Source organism: Pavona decussata, unplaced genomic scaffold (genome assembly GCF_977016875.1).
Source record: "Pavona decussata unplaced genomic scaffold, jaPavDecu1.1 SCAFFOLD_40, whole genome shotgun sequence".
Classification (NCBI taxonomy): domain Eukaryota; kingdom Metazoa; phylum Cnidaria; class Anthozoa; order Scleractinia; family Agariciidae; genus Pavona; species Pavona decussata.
This window is the reverse complement of record NW_028145462.1, coordinates 1,179,840-1,203,428: the sequence shown is the minus strand read 5'-3', so window position 1 is coordinate 1,203,428 and position 23,589 is coordinate 1,179,840. Positions and strand designations below refer to the sequence as shown.

General features: G+C 39.0%; 1 long non-coding RNA gene and 1 pseudogene across 1 annotated transcript in view; both read left to right on the top strand.

Moving 5' to 3' along the window:
- The window catches only part of LOC146483080 (uncharacterized), a 286,359-nt gene that overhangs the window by 82,574 nt on the left and 180,196 nt on the right, over nt 1-23,589 (top strand). The gene's annotated exons all lie outside the window — the stretch shown is intronic.
- LOC146483088 (protein meiotic P26-like) lies at nt 6,217-8,076 on the top strand (annotated as a pseudogene).

Here is a 23,589-nt window from a genome sequence, read left to right as displayed (position 1 = left end):
TATTACCTCACTATATCTCTGTATCTATCTATTTGGTAGCCTGCGAGCAAGCTCTCTTGGGGGTGGGGGGCGGGAGGGGGAAAGAGGATCCACCTCCAAGAGAGTTTGCTCGCAGGCTATCTATTTGGGGGAATTGGCGATGCTAGAGGTTATCACTGTTAAAAGATTGTAGGCCGTTACGCACCACACAGTCAAATATGTCCCGAGTATAAGCTGGAAACAGCTTCTTGTTTGTAATAATTTACCGGTATTATGTCCACTCACTTTTTTTAAAAAATTGCCTCATGTGGCTTAACTATACAATTGCTAGAAGCTCCAAGACAGTGTTCTAGTTACGGTCATGCATTCAAGTTTTGCATGGCAGGTGTACTTCAGGGGTGAGGTTAGGTGAAGAGTGATGGGTGGAGGGTGGGGTGTGGGATGAAGGGTGGGGTAGGGTACTACCAATGGCCAACATTCTTTGCAAAAAGGTTCAACACTTACATTAAGATCCCAAAAAATAGATACAATATAAATTAAACCCGTGACGATGAAAACAATAAAAAATATTCAACTCTCAAGACATTAAATTTCACTTTTTAAATATGAACAAAACACATCAAGTCAATGTCATTAAATTTGAACTCACCAAGGCATAGCCAACAACAAATTTATCAGGAATCCCAAAACCAATGTCTAAAAAATAAGAGGAAAACAAAATTTCTGTCCTTTAATCTCTTCAAACACATTTTGTCAGCAACTCCAAGCAACTAAGCATATTGAAATTACTCAATCCCCAGCTTCACTGACCCAATTTTAGCTTAAGAGTAATCAACTCCTTCACCATTTTGTTGGATATCTCCGGTGCGCACGTCGATTTTGTAATCTGCAATGATTATGGGAAAAACAAAATGGGGACTGAAGCCGATCACATCAAGCAAAGCTGTTTGGCCGAAGCAGAAGCGGCTGAAGAGGGTAAAATTATCAGCGCCACGGAATTATCGGGGAACCACCGTAAGGCATGTATTGTCTGTATTGTCTCAGTCAAAACGAAAAGTCTTGCTGCTCTTCAGTCGAAAAGCCGACAAATAAATATATTCGAGCGAAATATTGTTGAGAATAGCGAAGTTTCGAAATTGCTTATCGAAAGTTCGGGTGAAAATTCGCTCTTGAGTGAACGTCCCAAATTGTTAATGCTGCAAATAGGAAACAAGTATCCGTTTGAAGCTTGAAAGAAAACGTTTAAAAAGAGCTGACTCCGTTTAACGCTTTGGAAATAACAGTAATACAGCAAGTCTGTGAAAACGCTACAAGCAAAAGCGGCGGCTTTCCCTATCAAGACATAGGACATGAAGGGGCCAAAAAACCATTGCTCCAACGCGTTACTTTACGTCTTCTATAATGTCAAATATCCTTAGTTTAAAGAAAACAGGCGACGCGGTGAACGTTCCGATAAACGATGCGAAAGCAATAATCGATACGGTTGCTAGAGAAATAAACAAGGAAAATAGAAGTTACTACAGCAAAGGACGTGCCAAAAAACAAGAATATAGAAATAACAAACTAAGCAGAAATGACGAGCCAAAAAATAATACTTACAAACGTTATACGGCCTTTAAAACGGACAAACGAAGTAATGAAGGAAAAAAACGCAAAACGTAACCTAAAACTGTATTCTCCAAAGCACAAAACGAGAATGAATAAAAAGCAAAGACGAGAATTTATACTAATGAACTACGGAAACAATAGACAAAGTTTTGCAGAAAAAACTAACAGAATAATAATGAAAACGACATGTAAGCGTGACACACAAAAAATGTGCCAAAAACAAATGAGCTCATTCATGAGAATGCCGCTGCAACATCTGTCTCCCCTAAGAGTTTGACCGGCAGAAAACTCTTACAAACAAATTATCTAAAAAAGACAGTTCTCAGTTCTCTGAAATCAACATGGCTCCTCTGGCTGGGATTCAAACACCCGGTCTATACGTCTTTCTCAAGTATCAGGATAAGCTTGTCAACTGGGCGATCAAGGAAAGTTGCTCCTGTGGTAACCTTGACAGACCGTACATATCCTTCTTCGTCAGGGTAAGTCTGGACAATACGGGCCAAAGGCCAATGGTCCGTGCTACACGGTCATCAACGATCAGGACCAGGTCTCCCTTTTCAAAGTTTCTCCTGGGACGATTCCATTTTGATCTTTGCTGAAGGCATTGAACGTATTCTCTTCTCCATCTTGACCAAAGTACGTTTGCAAGGTACTGGACCCTCTTCCATCTTTTGCGCAGATAAACATCTTCTTTCTGGAAGTTTCCAGGAAGGGGTAGAACGACTTTAGGCTTCATCGTCAGGATGTGATTCGGTGTTAGTGGGTCTAGATCTCCTGGGTCACTGGAAGGAGTCGTGAGAGGTCTGCTGTTTATGATACACTCTACTTCTGCCATCAGAGTTCGAAACGATTCGTCGTCAAGGTTACGACCATGTTCTGGCATTAAGGCGGTAAAGATTGAGCGGACTGAGCGTATTTCTCGTTCCCAGACGCCACCCATATGCGACGCAGGCGGTGGGTTTTGCTTCCATTGCACCCAATCAGCTTTGAATTCCGTGCATAAACTTCTCTGGATTGCGTTGTTGTCCATCTCTGATAACGCTCTTTGCAATTCTTTCTCTGCTCCGGTAATATTTGTTCCTTGATCGGATCTGATTTCACGCACAGGCCCTCTTCTTGCTATAAAATGTCGCGAGGAATTTAGAAAGGAATCTGTTTCCAGGGAGTTCGCCGTCTCTAAATGCACAGCTCGGCTAGATAAACAGGTAAATAACGCACCATAACGCTTCAATTCCTTTCGTCCCTCTTTGATGTAGAATGGGCCAAAGTAGTCGATGCCATAGTAAGTGAATGGAGGTGCTGGGGCAATCCTTTCTTTGGGAAGATCGGCCATTCTTTGCTCACCAACTACACCACGAAGCCGCCGACAAGTCACGCATTTAGAAATGAAGTGCCTCACAACAGAATTGGCGACCAGAATGCGCAACCCTTTTCATGTGCATCTCTAATGATCAAATCTACCAAGCATTTGCTAAGTTCTGCCTTCTCCGTAAAGTTTTAAACCGCGCAAAAATATTCCTGTATTAGTATGCACCACCCATAGGAAACCCGAGTATCTCGCGATGCGCAGAACGTATGGACAGTAACAATAGTAGGTGTGATGGCGTGGGGGGGGGGGGGGGGCATTAAAGTAGGCAGTCCTTAAAAGAGCTGACTCCGTTTAACGCTTTGGAAATTAACGTAATACAGTAAGTCTTTGTAAAAACGCTACAAGCAAAAGCGGCGGCTTTCCCTTTACTCTTATAGCGACGGGCGACGTGAGAAAAGATCAAGACATAGGACATGATTCTTAGCGTTATTTTTCAATTGCTTTTTAGTTTTTTTTCCGCTTGCCGAGACCTGTAAGTTTTACGCACCCGCACACAAGTGATCTGATAACGTTCAGTCGCAAAACAAAAAGGAAGCTCATGAAGCGCGATTCACGTACAGTCAACTCCCTCGTAAGCGACCACCCTTGGGGCACGACAAAGTGGTCGCTTACGGGAGGTGGTCGCCTACGGGAAAGATCAACAAAATAAGCCTAATGCTGGATTGATTAATTAATTACATAAAAATATTACCTTATCAGCTAAAATTAGGCAAATACAAACTAACATATTTGGCTTTTTGACCTGCAGCAAGTTTCGAGAAAACTACAGTGGCGTGTACAGTACTTGTCAATGTGTCTCATGTTAATTAAACTCACCTGAAACTTTGAATAACATTTTGGAACAGATCACTGTAACAATTCCCGTTTACCTACAGATATAATTGTAGCCATCTTCTCTGTCTGTAAATTGTTATTATTTGTCAGCAGCCCGGGGTAGCGTCATTAAAAATTGAGCTATTGCCACTTCTGAGTGATGATTTTTTGGGGTGGTCGCTTACCGGAAACAGAAAACAAAAGAATATGTCAAATTTCTGGCCTAAAAAGTGGTCGCGGTCCCTTAATAAATTTGAGAGGCGGTCGCTTACGAGAGAGCTCTTGAAACAGTATTTAACTGAGAAACAAAACGGTTGTTTGCGAAGTGGTCGCTTACGGGAGGTGGTCGCTTACGAGAAGTGGTTGCTATGAGAGAGTTGACTGTACTCGCGAATTGAAACATTAACAAGCGCGTCTCCAAGTATTCGCTTCGCTGGAAGATTTTAAGACCTTAACCTACTTTAAAGTGTAGCTTAAAGCTTTTGTCTTTTTGTACTCGAACAAACGCAAGTTCTTCCACTAAATATAGGATATTCGAAGTGCGAGAACGTGAGGGATTCAAGACTATAGAAAGACCGTTCGCGCAAATATCGCAACCGGTGGTTCAATCTCGTTCCCAGAGCCCGCTTTTCTTTTGGTCAGCACCAAGAACGCGGACAGCGTCCGTTGCCCGTTCCGCTGGATAAGGGCAACGCGGGCTCTGGGAACGAGATTGCGGGTGGTTACACCGGCAGCAATATGCTGTCAATCAAAGTAAAATTTAACTTCCGGTGGAAATCGCTTACGTCCCAATTTCTCGGCAAATATTCACTCTTTTTCGAAAATTCTTTTTTTGTTTTTAAGAACTTACTGTCCAATGAAAGCATTCGGGAGTCAGCCAAACGTGGTCATTGCACGCGTGCTTAACAAGAATGCTGTAGCATGACAGACTCGAAACAATAGAAAACTCCCAAAGCACAATCTCAGCCAAAACGCTAAAAATCTTCAATGTTTACTCAAGTTTGGGCTTATAGAAGATAATGTCACAGTTTTTCAATGACCATGAAATTCAGAATCCGGGTAGTTAGTTAATCAATTGTAGCCCTGAAAAAATTTGAAGGAAAAAAAACTACGAATTTTTAAGAAAATGCTTTTTTTGTGAGGAGGACTCTGAAACGTTGACAAGCGTCAACAAATAGCTAAAACTATAATTTCTATATGTTTGCATTGCTCAAAATCGGGCGCATTTACAAGACCCTAAAGCTTTCTGCTGACGTGCAAGGGTCCACCTGTTATAAAGATCCCCAAACTAAAGGAATAAATCTCATAGTTTATTAAATATAATCGTTTAAAGTTTGCTTATCATTTTTACATAAATTATGACCTAAATTTGGAAAGCGCTAAATTTCTCGAATTGGGTCTTTGTGATTTTGTTGAAACTTTGTTCAGCGCAAGGCACTAATGCGCATTCTGTGTAGCCGAGAGATTCTCACGAAAAAAAGCCGGCAACAGTAGAATTTCGACTCAGACCTCAAAGGGGCGTGGCACTATAACCGCGTGACATTTACTCCGATCGCCAAACTTTTTTTGCTATATTGTAGATTGATCTATATGTTATACATTCTATGTGTTAGACGTACGATAAAAGTAAAGGTGGGGATACCAGAGAGCTTCAAAGTAGGGTGGTACCACCAAAAAATAACTGGGTCGAATCACCTTAAGCTCTGTTATTCTTTGATTTGCTCTTGCTCCCAGATCTCAAATTTCTGTTGCGCAACACGTTTCACTTCGAAGTCGTCTAATACTTTATCGAGCCTTTATTGAGCTGCGATCAAGATGTCCATTTTTGCTTCTAAAAACATTCTTTCGCTTTGCAGCTTAGCTGGATTGATTGGTTGAATTTCAGAGACAAAGCGCGGACGACCTTTGATCTTGACACAATTGTGTTTGATACTTTCAAGGTCTGTTTTCGTTTCATTAATGGTTGGCTGGCTTCGGCACTTTCAAGATCGACTAGGTCATCGTCTGAATTCATTTTTTCTAACCACTGTTTTTTTTCCAGACGTAAGTTACGTACACAGCTGAGTTGCATGAGAAAGAGTTTTTACTGTAGCGGGCGGAGCTCGAGATAACTTGAACTCTAATGTTGATAAGAACGAGAAAGCATTTACTAGAACTCCAACAGACCAGTTCTTCTTTCTTGATATATAAATTTAATGGCTTGATGGAATTACGTAAAAACCCTTTCTCCTCTCCTGTACCTTAAATAAACGCTTTGATTCTTTCACTCTTTCTAAAAAATGTGTCTGTCTATTTCGAAAACGACGGGAAAACTGAACTGCAACACGATCCTATATCTTCTGAACTCACAAAACGGAAATTACACAACAAACAAGCTAATTATTAACAAGCTCTGTTCGCTCATAGAATAAAACTGTTAGCATTGTAAGGCTTTCTCTTTAGCTGTGATGTCCTCAATAATAACGGCTGTGTTTAAAGCCACCATCGGCTTGCTCGTGAATAAAGGAAGGGATAAAGCAGCAGAAAAGTTGAAGGATGGCGACGTAACAGATCAGAAATTCCGCGGCTTAATCGTGCGTGAAATCGACGATATCAAGTCGCAGTTGAAGGGCTTAGCAAGAAAAAATTTGTTAGCAAGCATCAGCTTCTTTAAAGAAGGAATCGAGTTGTTGTATGAAGTGTTTGGTAAGGCAAGGCGCAAAAGGGAGCACGGAACGATAAAGGAAGAGGCAGCAGCTGGAACAGCTAGTGCTGAAGCAGTTTCTCTGGCAAAAGGAATGAGAAGACTGGAGCTTACTGACCTGGATGAGTCAGCTACGAGGGCGCTTGCCAATGCAAAAGACAGATTCAAAGATGCCCGCAGAAAAGCGACAGAAGCATTCGCTAATGAAGCTTTGGAATTGTCTGATCGCGTACTGGCCATGCAATATCGAGTAATGTCGACAATATTGGAGACAGTAGACAATCCCGAGGTCGCATTAGCAGCGTGTAGAGTGTGCATTGAAGAGCTACACAGTCTGTCTGCTGTTAAGGAATGTTTTACTGTCGAGCTTAAAGGAGGCTTCCGGGCTCGGTTTGGAAAAGAAGAAGGAAGGGCGATTATTTCCGCCACTTGTCATGTGAATCGCACCATCTACGATGTTATTCTGATGGTCAGTTTTGGCAACAACCAGCTGTCCGCAAACAACTGGCGTTGTGTTTAAAGTGTTGCAAAAACAAGGTATGGAGCACTGCTGTGTCACACCATGGTCATTTGGCGAAGAGGAGCACAAACTGAAGTATCCTCGGGGTATCGCTACAAACGCAGATGGACAGTTTATTATAGCAGACAATTCGGATGAAAATGTGAAAGTGTTTGACACCAGCGGAAAGTTTGTTCTCCAATTTCACCCTGAAAGTAATTACACTAAGACGGGCTTACATGTTTTCGATTTCGCCACTGATATGAACAATAGCAACATCTTTGTATTGGTCTTGTCTGGGAGGTATGGGGCTAAGTCGCTAAGTGGGAAGTTCAGTTATTCAGTCATACCGCTGACCTACTACACAAGTTTCCTGTGAGGGGAGAGAGCTGGGACAGACTGGCAGTCACCAATAACAAAGTGCTGGTACTGACAGGAAGGACGACTGTGCATGTGTACGACCATGAGGGGAGATATGTACGCAGTTTCGGAGAGGGGATACTGAAGCTTGCATGTGATATTGTCATTGCTGGTCCTGATGGCCAGATCATGACACTGGATGGTTCCTGTGTGTTCATATTCACCGAAGATGGTAAACAGCAGCGCAAATTCAACATTAACACCAAAGAAGATGAGTACAGGCGTATTGCATTTCATCCATCTGGTGAATTTGTTGTCGTCGCTGGATGGGAACGAGGAACAAAGCACCTGTGTGTGGCAATATACACTACAGATGGTGAGTTCGTGAGGAGAATAGTAGTAACTGAAGAGAATAATTTTTATATAACCGGTATTACAGTGAGCATAGAGGGTCACATTGCTGTGACTGTTAAAGGTGACCGTAATGGCAAGGTAATTGTTCTTTAGAGTTAGTGATTCTGAAACACAAATCAACATTTTTTTTACTGAAAACTAAAACGAAGGAAGTTTCATGAAAAAAATTAACTCATTTTAATTTTCTTCGCGAGAATTCAGGATTATCAGGTGACTATGAAGACAGCCATTACTGCTTAGCTTTCGACTGTAACAGTAACTACGTTTACTGATGTTTTAACTTTTGTTTTTTTTTTTTTTCTTAAAGCTTGTAATGTATAATTCAATATCATTTAAAGAGTGTAGGTTTTAATATTGAGGGTGTATTCTTTTAGAACAATTCTGGTTATGCACTTGTCATCGGCTTCCCCGAGGGGGGGGACCCCGGGCTGATGTGGGGAATTACGGGGACTTTATGGGGACTTTGCAACAAATTTCGTCCCTTGTGGTGGGGGAAATGTGGGGACTTAGATTATTGAATGCCCTACTCTCGGGGAAAATATGGGGACTTCGCTTATGTTCAACTGAGAGGAGATTGGGGACGATTTTTGTTCGCTCGATCGATGGCAAGATGGCGGAGGAGAACAAGGAGGTATGTTTTAAAATCCATTGTTTTTTGTCTATCAGACAGACCATCCGTCAAAAATTTGTACGTATTTGTAGGCATAGGCAACTTTAAAATTCCTCTGTGTATATATTATTGTTTATAGAGGTCACTGTTAATGGTCAACAGGTCGTCTTTTGTTAGTGATATAATAGAAGCGGTCTGTTAAATTGTTAAGGATAGAAAAAGTTGATTTTTTTAAAATATTCGCAAGAATGTTAATTTCTGAAGCATCACAGCAATTGTTCAGAGTACTCAGGAAACTTAAGGACGTTGTGTTTAGAAGCAGCAATGAACCATCATGATAGTGTGTTTTCCCTTGTTCTTCATCAGTCCGGATAGATTGAAAACAGATTCTGGGGAATTCAGGACTGAATGAAAAGTTGAAATTTTCACCATACTGTGCATGTACAGTAAGAGGAGTGATTTATAGCAACTTATGGAGTATTCGAGAAAAAATAATTAAAGTTCAGTTTTCATCAGAATGCAAAGTCCAAGTGTTTGCCGACTGTTTAAAGAACCCAAATAAAGTTCTGAAGTGCATCTTCAAATCCAGTTGGGTTCGCCAAATACTGGGGACTTTGCAAGAAAAAAATCCCGCACGGGTGGGGAAATACAAGAACTTTGAAATACACAATTTGCAAAGTCCCCATATCAGCCCGGGGTCCCCCCCCCCCCCCTCGGGGAAGCCGATGACAAGTGCATTATTCTTATTGTGTTTCGATATCAGGAATAAAGGAATACACAGAATTTATTTCTGCAAAGAATGCCATTTTGCCTATTCCTATCTACTCCTTGCATTCCTATTACAGCATAGTCCCAAAAGAATTCTCCCCGAGTCATCTTCACACTCAGTGTAATCCAGTTATTAATCTTATTAGAATGGTGAGATGGCAATTAAGGTTTATAGTTAGAACCTTTTTATTTTATAAAGTTTGCCTGGCCTTAGTTGTTGTAGATGTTCAAAGGTTTTTTTTTAAAACGTTTAATAAGTTATTTAAATTTGCTGCCTTGAAAATTTGAGCCTTGAAAATAACGAATCAAGGAGCACAACTTTTAATTTGCTGCCCTTGTTTTTTACATGTTATATGGCAAAGGATACCGGAATTTCTCATTTCTTAAAGCTCTTTCTCTTTAAGCTATCTTGATCCTGATAAATGATTATATTTTTGACAAACTATTTTCATGGAAACTGATAAATTATTTTCCTTACTTAAAGTAATTTGAAGTATTGTTTAAATTATAGTTGATTTTCATCTGCTTACAAGTATGATTAGTGAAAAAGTTTCCCAGGACTAGATTGACAGCTCCACATGCAACTATTATCCTGGCCAATAAGACATTAGCGACACTTGACTGTTTTGGCAATTTTTCCCATTTTACTTTGCTTTAACAACATCGACATCTTTCCCACAAGTCGCTCATTAACATAATCTCCCCCTCCCTCTCGGTTCAATGTTGAGGATTTACACTTGTTAATTTGTCTTTCTTCATCCCCATTGCATTGGAGAGAGAATGCATAGGAGTAAAATCATGTCTGCATATCAGCCCAAGTAAGGCCTCCGTTCCAAACAATTTGGCCAGGATAATTTGTATAATGAAAATATACCTGCATTGTGGGAAAATTGAACCAGATCCTTGGGTGTTAATGATTCGATTTCAAAATACATGTCCATGCAGTTGATATAAAATTTATATTTTATTAAAAACTGGATCATTGTATAATTTAATTCGAGCTATTTGATTGGCTTAGCGGCCATAGTATATGAGCCATTATAGCGGCCATGGTATATGAGCCATTATACCATGCTCAAGAAATAGACTAGACCATTAAATTGTCTTGTAATAATTCTTGCAATGCGAAATCAGCAAAATCTAGCAGTATTTCTTGATTATTTTTAATAAGACAATTATTCCACTCATGCTTGTTGGATACGCACACCCTTGGCTATCTATCATCTCATATCCAACACGCGTTGTTAAATATAATTTGTGGACTCTTATGTTCTTTTATTTATTCTCCACAAAAAATGTACTTACTTATACAGTTATCACTAATGACTGGTGCTTGTAAATACAGTTTGTAGCAAGAGAATCATTTAATTGAGTAATGTGGCTTTCTTAAGAGCTGAAAAGAATTTTGAGACCACATGATCTCATTTCTGTTGAAACAAAAACGATTCTTAAATTGATGTAATTAAACCACTGGTCAGAAATATTAACTTTTATTGAAGTGTATTTACTGGTTTATAATCTTGTGTAATTACTGTGTATACTAATGAACACTGATATTGGCCTTAAGTCAACACTAGTCTAGGGAAAGGTCATGTCAGCACTCAAGAGAGTTTAGGAAAACTGTAGTGTTTGTTTGAGTTGACAAACATTGAAGTTCTGCCAAACCTACTATCATTATATCGTGTAATTTAACAACTCATACCAGTTTGTAAACTGAACAGTTTTTGTTGGTACAATAAAGGTTTACTGGTATATTTGTTTTGAAGTATTATTCTCAAGATTGAAATATTTTCTTTACTGTCAACTTCATAGACTGCTCCTCTGACAACCTGCTGTGTAGTAGGATGTTAAAGATTCCTCGCTGTCTTTACCGAAATACTGTGTAAATGATTTCTGAAACAGTTTCATCCCAGCGGCTACACTTGCGTTCAATAACATCTGAACTATCACACATCAACATTTCATGCACAGACTGTAAAGTTGTAACCATATGAGTGAACTGAGCAAGGCTGATATGAACACCCGCAGTTTTTTTTTCTTCACTGAGAAGCCATGAAGTGAAACAGATGCGATGCCAGTGTATTGCCTTGTACAAGATTATTCTCAGAAAGGTCAACATGGTTTCTAGGAATCGGCAATGTTCGGGTGACAATGGGATCACAACCAAGTCACGTGGTTGGTGTGAGAAAACTTTAATGATTTTCGCTCCAATTTTAATCATCTATTACCTTGGCTGAGTGAATGAAAGAAAAAACGGGTTTTCGTGAAAATTTATGTGAAGAGAAATTTATGAACAGGAAATAAGATCAAGCAACGTGTCTTACCGATGTACGCAAGTATGTTTCTTGGTATCCAAAAAGAAAACTGGGGGTAACCATGCATTTTTTAGAGATAATAAAACTAAATTTGGAAAAAAATGCCATACATTTCTTTGTATGATGTTGTATGATGGTTGCTTAATTATCTTACAAAAAAATACCCCGCTACCCCAAATTATCTTTCGGGATTCCATTAGCCCATACTAAGATAAGCTTTTTCCGCATAGTCACAAAGTATGCAAAAATACTTCGTTAATTGTAGGCACTGTCGTTAAACGTAGAAAATTAGAAGATCCTTTAAAGGGGAAGTATCATGGGGTTTTTTTAACTCTTTTGTTAAAAATGTTGAATTAAGACCTTCACTTTGCTTCAAAATAATTCTGGAACAACGAGAGGAGAGAAATCAACTCAATTCTTGACAGGAACAACTCGTCCTCTGCTCTAGCGCATTTTGGAAACAAAAATATGATAACTTGAAAAACATTAGCCTAACATTTTTCAAGTTTCAATTCATACGGGCCCACTCTGTCTCTGGCCAGGGGCACTAATCTACAGTTGTATTACTTTGGGGTGATAATTAACAAAACTTGACAATAATTTTTTGTTTCTGTTGTCAGACAAACATTTTTGGCTTTTGAAATGACATCAAATTTTTGTGATACTTCCCCTTTAAGATAAGGTTTTCACTTTTAGAGCGCAAAGCTGATAAGTTGTTTGTGAGCCTGAGTTTACTAAATCATTTCAGTTATCATTTCCTAGAAAAAAGGATTCAAGTTTTTTAAAGTGAAGTATGTCATGTATTCAAAAGGTAAAACACAGACGGTAAACAGAGGCTGATCAAGACTATGTCTGTTTTCGCAGTTTGAATACGCGACATACTAAGTGTTCCTGTACAGTCAACTCTCTCATAGCGACCACTTCTCGTAAGCGACAACCTCCCGTAAGCGACCACCTCATAAACAACCGTTTTGTTTCTCAGTTAAATACTGTTTTAAGAGCTCTCTCATAAGCGACCACCACTCAAATTTCTTAAGGGACCGCGACCACTTTTTAGGCCAGAACTGACACATATTCTTTTGTTTTCTGTTTCCGGTAAGCGACCACCCAACATAATCACGTATGATCGTTTGTAAATCATTACTCAGAAGTGACAAAGTTCAATTTTGATGACGCTTCCCCGGACTGCTGACAGATAACGACAGGGTACAGACAGGGAAGATGGCTATAATTAGATCTGTAGGTAAACGGGAATTGGTACAGTGATCTGTTCCAAAATGAACCATGAACCATGAACGATGTTATACAAAGTTTCATCAGAAGAATGAATAGATGTGAAAAAAAAATAAACAAATAAATTAGTTTCTACAGTGTATTTGCCTTATTTTAGCTGCTAAGGTGAAATTTTTATGTAATTAATTAATCAATCCAGTATTAGGATTAGTTTGTTTATCTTTCCCGTAAGCGACCACTTTTTCGTGCACCAAGGGTGGTCGCTTACGAGAGAGTTGACTGTATTGACATCACAGCCCTATTATCCCCAGTCTCCCATCTTGCGCTGTATTGTACCCAACCGGAAGTGAAAGTTCACACTTTTATATGCCTCAAAAGCAGGGGGGAAGAAAAATTGATAAGGAATCTATTTCTCTACTTTCTCATGAGAACAACATGAAGGTTTGACGAACCAAATAATTTTTTTTGTCATATACACTTAGGTTCACGCAATCACTGATGTAACATAATATACCAAAAGAAATAACAAAAAATTCAATTGTTTCTTATATTTTACATTTTATTCAGATATTCAAGCAAATTCACCTTCCACCCTTTAAAAGCCAGAAGGTTTTTTATTTCTTGCAGGTTTTCTTCAAAGGGATTAGTCTGGCAGAGGTGTTAAATTCCTTTCTAAACATCTTAAAGGGGCACTGTCATGGCGATTCTGCTTTACTTTGGCCAAAACCGTTCAAATAGTCTATAATCAATAATAATAATAATAATAATAATAATAATAATAATGGTTTATTAACAGATCCACTGGGCGGCTCTTCCCTGTTAAATTACAAATTAATCAGCGTGGTTGTAACCTAAAATTGCCCTTACAACATCAGGAAGAAAAATAATAAGGTTTTAAGAAATAGGGGACCCCTAAAGAAAAGTTTGCAAAAACTTGCTGGGATCTCCTGCCAACCGTATATATGTATAATGTAGTAAACCTATTCATTGTATTAAGAATGGGGCAAATAAAAAATGAAATGAAAAAATAAAAATGACTTTAAAAATCGGTGACACTGTCCCTTTAATAATGATCAGCACATAATTTCTCCCTACAATATCATTTCATGAGATTAAAGGAAATGATCACCACATGAAGACTGTCTTGATGATTAAACAAACTCACCAAAGGCATGTTGACACTGTGGCTTCTTTAAAGCTATGACTTTATACAAATACCAGTAGGTCATTTTCAAGTTGCTTTGAACCTCATTAAGAAAGTGAGGCTTCAGGCATCTTTCCTAACCTGAACAACCCTCTCAAAACATTAGCTTTTTACAAGGTAATAAGTGGAAAAGAGTTGCAAGTAGGGGACAAAAAAAAGGTGCCACAATCGCCTTGTTGAGCAAGACCAAACTTGGTAATTTCTCGCCAATGTCTGCAATGTTGACTACATTCACACAGAGTCAACTGCTTGATTGTATTTGCGCCATAGCTCCATTGACAGTTGACCGTCTCAGTGATGGTGGTTTGTTTAGGAATGGTGTCCATGTTCCTTGTATGGAAGGATTCTCTGTGTGCCAAAATTGTCTTATCCTTTGTACTTTTACTCCTGATTCATGCCTAAGTCTTTCAACCCACTCTTCGATCTCCTCTGGAGTTTTGTTCTTCACTTCCACTATTTTACTGTTGCCGTTCACTAAAACACAAAAGTAAATAAATACGAAAAATTTGGAAGTGGTGCACTTGAACTGCAAGCCATTGCAGTAATGTCTGCATCTTGCCGGAAGGGGAAGTACGTATCATGGGGGTTTTGGTAGCTTTTGTTAAAAATGATGAAAAATAACCTTCAATCAGCTGCCAAATGATTCTAGAATGACAAGAGGAAAGAAATCAACTCAATTCTTGAAAGGAACAACGTGTGATCTGTTCAAGTGCATTTTGGAAACAAAAATGCAAGAACTTGAAAAACATTAGCCTAACATTTTTCATGTTTCAATCCATACCAGCCTACTCTGTCTCTGGCCAGGGGCACTAATCGACAGTTTTATTGCACTGGGGCACTAAAAATTATTTATAACAAACTTGACAACTATTTCTTTGTTTCTGCCGACACACAAACATTTTTGGGTTTTAAAATGACAGCAAATTTGCATAATACTTCCCCTTTAAGCAGCATTCTTTCATCCCCAGTTCAAATTTATGTATTTCAAGTATTTTACTTCCATCTCTTCACCTCTTGGTATGGCATAACAAAAAGTCAAGCAGTCTCAATCAGCTTTAATGGTTTTTATTCTACACCAATTGATCAGCATGACTAAGATAAGTACAATACACAGCCACACTTGATTTCATATGCATTTTTGTTGTGTATACACTCAGTTGAAAAAAGTTGTCCTGTGTAAACTTTCAATATTATTGTAAACAATGCAACCTGGTGAAATTATAGGATAATTTAATTGGCATGTGCATATTTTGTGTCTTTTTCTTTGTCTGTGAACAATATGTGAATTTTAAGCCCTAAAAACTGCACATACTTTTATTTTCTAACAACATGAAGATAAATAAGCTGATAGGTCAAACACTTCCTAGAAAGTTGTTGGGTCTTATCCTTCACGGTTTATACCTTTTAACGTGGCCGAATACAGTTTTTTAGTGTACAGGTGATAGAAGACGTTATTTGGAAACTACCTGCTTCTGGACGCCCAAAATTGGTATGGGGTAAGACTAACTAAGAAGGAATGCATTTTCGTACGTCTTGTTGAGCTAAGTACCGTTTCCATGGCAACGCAGCGAACTATTAAACGTCCATAAATAGTAGGTTTCCTTTATTTTTAGAAAATGTACTCATTAGATTTTTTCCATGTTTTGGATCCAGAAAAACTCAAAAAACACTGACACAGTTGCACTACTTTTAGTCCGGCAGCAAATGTCATGCAATAAAGTCCCGTGGGAATTTCGTGAAGAAAGCAAGCCACTATTCTGAATGTGTTAAGGGGACCCTAAATTGCATGAAAAGTTTTGGTGGCAACTTTGGAACTTGCTCAGATGGGTTTTATGGGGGGTCGAAAATGTGACATGTATATCCCAACATGGAAACGAGGCTCAAACATAAAATTTCCTATAGCTATCCATTATTTGCGTAAAACTGAACCAAAATCACCACAATTATGCAAATCAATGTTTCAAACATTAAAACGCGATTTTGAGAGATTATTGGGGTCACGTGACGAAGCTGGCACGAAAACGAGGCTCACGCAAAAGCTGCACTGGAAAGCCCTTTAACGTCTCCTGACAAAGACAGAGATTGAAGAAAGTATGGCAGATGGATGTAATCCGTGTAACTAAACATGTTTATATGGTAAGGGTTATCACGTGACCATGCTTGCATGAAAACGAGGCTGGCACAAAAGCTGCACTGAAGAGCATGGAACATTGCAAAAGGATGAGGTATGAAGTATTGTTGCTTGATAACACCCATGCATTCAAATGTGTTTATAAGGGTAGGGCCTTAAGATGAATAGGCTATCATGAAAATGAAGGAAAGGTGATAAAATAATAATAATAATAATAATAATAATAATAATAATAATAATAATAATTTAAAAAAAAATAATAATAATAATTTAGCATGCAATAAAATTCAATAACATAATTGGAAATCAATTTTTGCACACTATTTATATCGTGAAATGGATAACAGCTCAAGACATTCTCAGTCTACATTGCATTATCCAGCCTAAAAATACAAAGCTTATAAAAATACAACGCGATATTCTTCTTCTCTTTTCTTCTGCTCTATTTTCTACTTCATTTCTCACTTTCAATAGTTTAAAAAGCGTCGAAAAGTTAATAAAAAATAAATAAATAAGGACTATCTAAATAATAATAATAATAATAATAATAATAATAATGATAATAACAATAATAATAAGATTAACTGTTTGAATGTAATGAAAATGATTGAATGTAACATAACTAGCCCAGACCCGTGTCCACAAGTTATGTAAATAATTCATGAAAACAAAAATGAAATCTTCTATAATATCTTCTATAATTATGTTCTATAATAATGTTTTTATTTAAGGTATTTGATAACATACACATCAAAAGTTACAAACTTAAAATTAATTAGAATATTTGAAAAGCGCTTACATTAAACATTGCCCTCTCTCCCCCTCCAAAAAAAATACATTAGATGCTCTCAAAATCACACAAACATGAAAAATAGGTAAAAAGTTTGCAAGCCTAGCTGAACAAGCCAAGAACATGACAGGGGTGTCTTCCAAACTTCAAGGTCGTCATCATAACCTAGCTACAGCTCTCTTAGCACGTGAAGGGAAAGGTTTAGCACAGTTAACAGCCACCATTGAAAGGTTCATGAATTCATTCTCTGCTGCACATACCGACCTGTTCAACCTAGTGACCAAGGTGCTTATTCCAGAAACGGAAAAAAAAGATTTTTGTGAACAAAGTGAGATTGGCAGGAGACTGTTTGACTGTTTTGTAAAAGAACGTATCCAGTGAGTGAAATTAACCTTTGGTGGCCCTTAAAGAAGAGAAAACTCCTAACATGGAATATCAGTGCATTAAGATGGTAAAGGTAGACAAGATTGTGGAGCTTCAAGAGGATAGGTCCCTTTTCGCGTGTATGATGATGGTGCCAAGACCAGGCCAGAAATTGATATTAAGGAGACTGTAGGCCAATACGAATTTTCAATAGTCCTGCGATCATTGTTTGCTATTCTTGGTACGATGCTTCACTGTTCATCCAAGAGTAATCTAATGAACATTTGAGAGAGGCTGAATGACAACAGGAGATTAGCTAGTCCAAATGAAGATCAAGTGCAAGTCGCTATTGTAGATGGGATGGCAGAAGTTCAGTCACTTGACAAGCCAGAGTGGATCAAAAATTGCGCACAGCTGGCTGAACAATTCAGCAACCGTGTTTTGCCGACATACACTGGAAGAAATGAAGTGCGTTTAATTGTTGACAGATAGGATTTGCCCTTTTTCACTCAAAGCGGCCACCAGGGTTAGACGGCAGGGAGGCCAAGCTCCAGCCTATTACCACATCACCGACACAACGCACATTGCCAAAGTTCCATTGAAATGACTCCTGTCACACAGGAAGGCCAAGATGGACCTCACCATCTATTTGGGCCAAAAGTTTAAAGAGTATGCTGATCGTAGTGGAAGGCAACTGGTGGTAGCAAGGGGAAGTGAACGTCAAGCGACACACAAGGACAAGGGGCATTTACGGAGCAACCAAGAGGAAGCCGACACAAAGATGATCTTGCATGCCCTCGATGGTGCAACCCAACTACAGATTCACTCTCCGGATACAGATGTCTTCGTCCTTGCTATTACGCGTTATCCGAAATTGTGCAAGAACACGCTGTTTGTCACAGGAAGAGGGCAACACCATCGGACTATTGAGCTGAAATCGATTGTTCAAACTCTTTGGCCAGAGAAGATAGCAGCACTGCCAGCATTCCATGCCCTAAGTGGGGCCAACAACACAGGGAGTTTTTTTCTGGAAAGGGAAAGCTTCTCTGCTGGAAGGTATTCGCAGAGGCGGATCTATCCATCATCACTGCCCTTGCAGAACTTGGGCAAGCTGCTCATCCAAATGAAGAAATTTGAAGTTTGTCTGTCTTCTATATCAACGGATAACAACAATAACGACTGTTAAAGAGCTAGGATAATTCGTTTTCAAGAAGAAACAAGCACAATCAGACAGGCATCCACGACCACAGGCCGTATTGCACCAGACAATCCTGAGAGCGCATTACCAGTTGATGATCTGGAACAGCGACAGAATAACAAACCCAGCACTACCATCACCGCAGCAGTATGGATGGTAAATGGACCAAGATGACTGGGTACCCGTCATGACAAACCTGCCACCAGCCCCTGAAGCGATACTTCAACTTGTAAAGAATGGATGCTCCAAAGAAAGGTGTTCCACTAACCGCTGTCAGTGCCACAAGGCTGGTTTAAACTGCACAGACCTCTGCACCTGCTCGGACAATGGGAAGACCTGTGATAACGATGTTTAGGAGGAAGATCTTCTCTGTTTAGATGAAGAGGACATTTCAGATGATGTCGACTAGTTTATAGTCCAAATGAAAATTGTAAATCATTGTATACACACGAGTGAACCACACGGACAACCAGTAACAGTTACTGATAACCATGCTAAGATATTTTGTTAGGAAGGCTATGGTAAATTTCGATAAACCGGTAAACTCCAATGGAAAGTGATTCTAATATGGGAAAGAAAGTTTATCTGAATTACTGTAATGTTTTGGCTACATTGTATCACTGCTATGAAGAGTGACAAGATGTCAGACTATTAATATTTTTGATTAAACTGGTTGCCTGGCCAATGTTTGTCATATTTCTATCTTTAAACAATTCATAAAATATTTTCGTTAAAACATTGTCATTTTGGTAAAATTACTAAGGTTTCATTTATAACAATGTGATTTTTGTGTCAGCCTCGTTTTCATACAAGCATGGTCACATGATAACCCTTACCATATAAACATGTTTGGTTACACGGATGACATCCATCTGCCATAGTTTCTTCAATCTCTGTCTTTGTCAGGAGACGTAAAAGGGCCTTCCAGTGCAGCTTTTGCGTGAGCCTCGTTTTCGTGCTAGCTTAGTCACGTGACCCTAATAACCTCTTAAAAAACGCGTTTTAGTATTCGAAACATTAATTTGCATAATTGTGGCGATTTTGGTTCAATTTTATGCAAATAATGGATAGCTATAGATAATTATATGTTTGAGCCTCGTTTCCATGTTGGGATATTCATGTCACATTTTCGACCTCCCATAAAACCCGTCTGAGCAAGTTCTAAAGTTGCCACCAAAACTTTTCATGTAATTTAGGGTCCTCTTAACACATTCAGAATAGTGGCTTGCTTTCTTCACGAAATTCCCACGGCATCACACATGCTCCTGCACTATTTCATGTAATTTTAACAGAGAGGTCTCCTGTAAATATTGATTTTGCATTTTAATGTTTTGTGAAGATACTCTCTGTTAGATTAAGGTTTCTCTTTGTAGGCGAGTTACGCTTTTAGGGAACTATTTTCATGCCAAATGCATCGAAATTCTAATGAGCGGTTCCTTAGAAAACAGTTCATTTCCACGAAAACAACCAGTCACATTTTTTTGGTCAAATGCACATGCGTGGCTTTAATTGGGTTTCATGGCAAAGATGAAAAGCATGCAAAAGGCCTTGGTGAATGACTTTTTTGCTCGGAAAGAAAAGAAAAAAAAACAGAAACGAGAAACTTAGTTATTTATCCATTTCATGTGAAATTGAGGGATCACTTTATCGACCGCTGTATTTGCGTACCACAACCCTAGCGTGCGCTTAATAGCATCACTGACAGAATCTGTAAAGCGCGCGCAAACTGTGTTCGGCCACCTTAAGTGACAACGTTTTTACAATCAAGTGTACTCAGCAGACCACTAGGGTGAGACATCTGTACTACCGAGGGGGAGGAGGGATGGCGCAGTGGTGAAAGCACTCGCCTCACAGCATACATATGGCCCAGGTTCGATTCCCAGACTCAGTGTCATATGTGGGTTGAGCCTGGGGGGGCGGGGCTACTCCCTTATATGGGCTATATAGGTATGTGTTGCGCTAAAGGATATGGTTTTTCAGCTGCTTTGGTCATAAATAGGGTATCAATTTTAGCCATTTTGGTAATAAACAGGGTATCGATTTTTGCACTCTAGTCTGGAATTCGTTTTTTTTTTTTTTTAAGAAGAAGCTACTTCTTCACCATGATGTTTACAGCAACTGTATACGTGCTGCAAGTCAAGCTCCAGTCAAGCGCTGGGCTCCAGGGGAGTTTTGAACTGAAGTTGACCAGACCCTATCAGGTCATAAATAGGGTATCAAATTTTTGGTCAGGTCATAAATAAGGTAGGAAAAATCGCGGATTTTGGTCATAAATAGGGTAAGGGTTTTGGGAAGGGGGCTGCACACCCCTACCCAATTTTTTTGGGTCAATTATGTTGTCCCTGGGGTGGAGAATTTAAATCATTTTTAAGAAAATGTCAAAATCCCCACCCCTGCTCGACACCCCCCCTCCCCCCCTCGGGCTTGACATTGATAGGTGCATAACTTCAGGATTGTTCTTTGCAAATTCTACGATCTCCTTGTCAATGTATTTCCTGAGAGAAATACACGAGGTGATGCCGGTCAAAAGAGCTTTAACAGTTAATGCATTACCTTATTCCTCTGCCTGCTGCTTTCTCCGCGTTTACAGTAGTTAAAAACTAGCCGCCGCGCTGTAACGGGCGAACAAATCGACCGAATACTCCGTTAGGTGTTGTTTCCATACCTCAAACTGCCCTTGGACATTTCCTTAACATTACATGAAGTAAACTCAGGTTAGCATAAATAGCACTCCGGTTAGCCTAAAAAATTAGCCTAAATAGCACTCCGGTTAGCTTAAATAGCACTCCGGTTAGCTTAATTTAGCTTAGGGTTAGGGTTAGGGTTAGCATTTATATGGAGGGTTGGTATATCTAGCCAAAAAATTCAGCGTTCTAGTGTAATATATACTTCGTGTATGAAAACTTGAAGAGAGGGAGGGCAATTGGGGATATGGAAACAAGTGCTTACCCTCAACCTACCGAGACTGGCCTGTCGCCATCTTGGTTTGTAAAAGCGAGCGCGATCTGGGGAGAGTGTCTAAATTACCGAGGGGAGGGTAGCGGAGTTGGGAGGCGGCGGGAAAAATAGGGAGACTGTAACAGCTTCTCACTGTCTCGTGTTCGAGGGGCGTGCCGAAACTTTGTCGCCTCAAGTAATTGTATCAACTAAAAAAATACTCCCCAGAGGCCTGCCCCAAAGATAAACATGTGAAATTGGAGGAAATATTTAATAGTCCTTTCTTACAGTACAGTTTCTGTACCATTTCGAAACAAAGTTCAGTTGCGAAATAAAAAAAATATATACTGTTTTCATATGGGGTGAAAAATATGAAAACAATTTCATCTCTTTACTGTAAATAATTACATGTAAACAACGAACGTATGCAAGGAACTGTAAATATGTTCAATTCAAAGATTAAAAGTAAAAAATATATATTTAACTACAAGGGTGTCTAAAAATGCACCTTGTCTCTCGACATACATAACGAATATATTTACATTTAAATAAAAGAAAGAAAATAAAAGAAACTTTCCAAGCATTGATTGTTTACTCTGTTTACGCAACACCTAAGTAGTACCCAGATCTCAGACGACCTACATTTGGGCATTAACAAGATAGAAGGCTGGGTATGACAGTTTTTCAGTACATTCATATGGCCTAGGTACAAATATGAATACTGGTTTAACCGGTTTTCTCGTCCACTCATGTTCACCTGGCCTAGCGGGATTTTACAAAGTGGTTGTTAATTCGTACTGCTCGTATTATTTTTTAACGATTGCCGTTCTGAATGTAGCCATCATAAATCTCAACAAGAGAGTGGAAATGAGCCCCATGTACGTTGACTCAAATTTGATGGTGGGCAAACGTGCATGAAACAAGTGATAATCTTTTGAAAAACGCTGAAATTCACATATTTATATTAAATGCCTGTCAAGATCGATAACATTTCACTAGAAACAATCACTTAATTGGCATACCGTTATTTTATTTATTATTGTTTTTTTTTTTTTCAAACATGTGACTTAAGGATGCCTTTCCGTTTTCATCGCTACGCGACGGATGGAAGGCCTAAACACAGAACTGAAAATTTGGTTAGAAACGTTTTAAACGTCCAAGTGTGAACTGGGCCTTATTAAAGCCCTTTCAGATTGTGTTTAAAACTAAACGGTGATTTTTGATGAGTTCTCATCGAGATTCATCTGCTATTTTCAGTCCATCGAGAAGGGCGTTGTCCTTTAAACGAAGACCATTGCATCTTTTATTGCAAATAGATTCCAGAGAAAGAGAGGAAGCGATCAGTGTGGGCAAGGGTGCCTGTGTCATTCGAGGATTTTCTGAACAGAACACGTAATGAAAGCGATGAAAGAACCAGTGCCCCTTTTATGGATACGTCCTTCACAGACGTGTTTTTTAGGTGGGGCTCTACCTGAATTTGAGTGAAATTTGAAGAGGTTTTAAGAATGGATAGAAGAAAAAAATGATTTTTGGAACACTAACAGACAGTTGATACTCACGCAAGAGCACCCCAGGTTGCTAGTAGACAAACTTGGTATCCGTCTATTAGTTATTAACTACAAATTCTAATTTTAAAAACCTCACTAAATCTTCAACATTTCTTATTTCTTTTAATTTTACCAATCCTTCAAGAAAAATTATTTCCTTCCAAATATACCTAAAAATCACCCAAAAATTCATAAAAAACCCCAAATCATTGATTTGTGTAATGAATGGAGGGTTTTTGTATTGCTAAGAAATGCGAACAAGATATTTTCATTTGACCGATTTAAAGCGGCGTGAAAACAGCTTTCAGGTGTACCCCCACCTTAACCAACTGAATACCACGCTAGGACACATTCTAGCAAGATGTCGTATTTTAATGGATAATATTTTAACCGTTACAATTAACGGATCTTGTACAAGAAAGTTGTAGTAGAACCCATGCCCTTCCTTTTCTTACCTTGTCTTGATCTCATGAATAAAACAAGACGCGTATGTGCGTGAACTTGGGCTTCTTTCCTGGCATATCCAGTTGTAAACGCCAGAAGTTGACGTGATAAAATCTCAGCTGTCATTTGTCGATTGTTTTACAGCTCAAGCATAGTACAAGCAAGTATATTGTAAGCAATGTATATTCCTGGTCTAAATTTGCATCTATCTGGCCAACAGGAATTAGCAAAGCGGGCAGGGATATCTTGTGTTGGCTTCATCCTCCCCCCCCCCCCCCCTCCCCTTCGCAAAAGTTTTTGTTTTTTGAAAAAAGGGAATTCTGA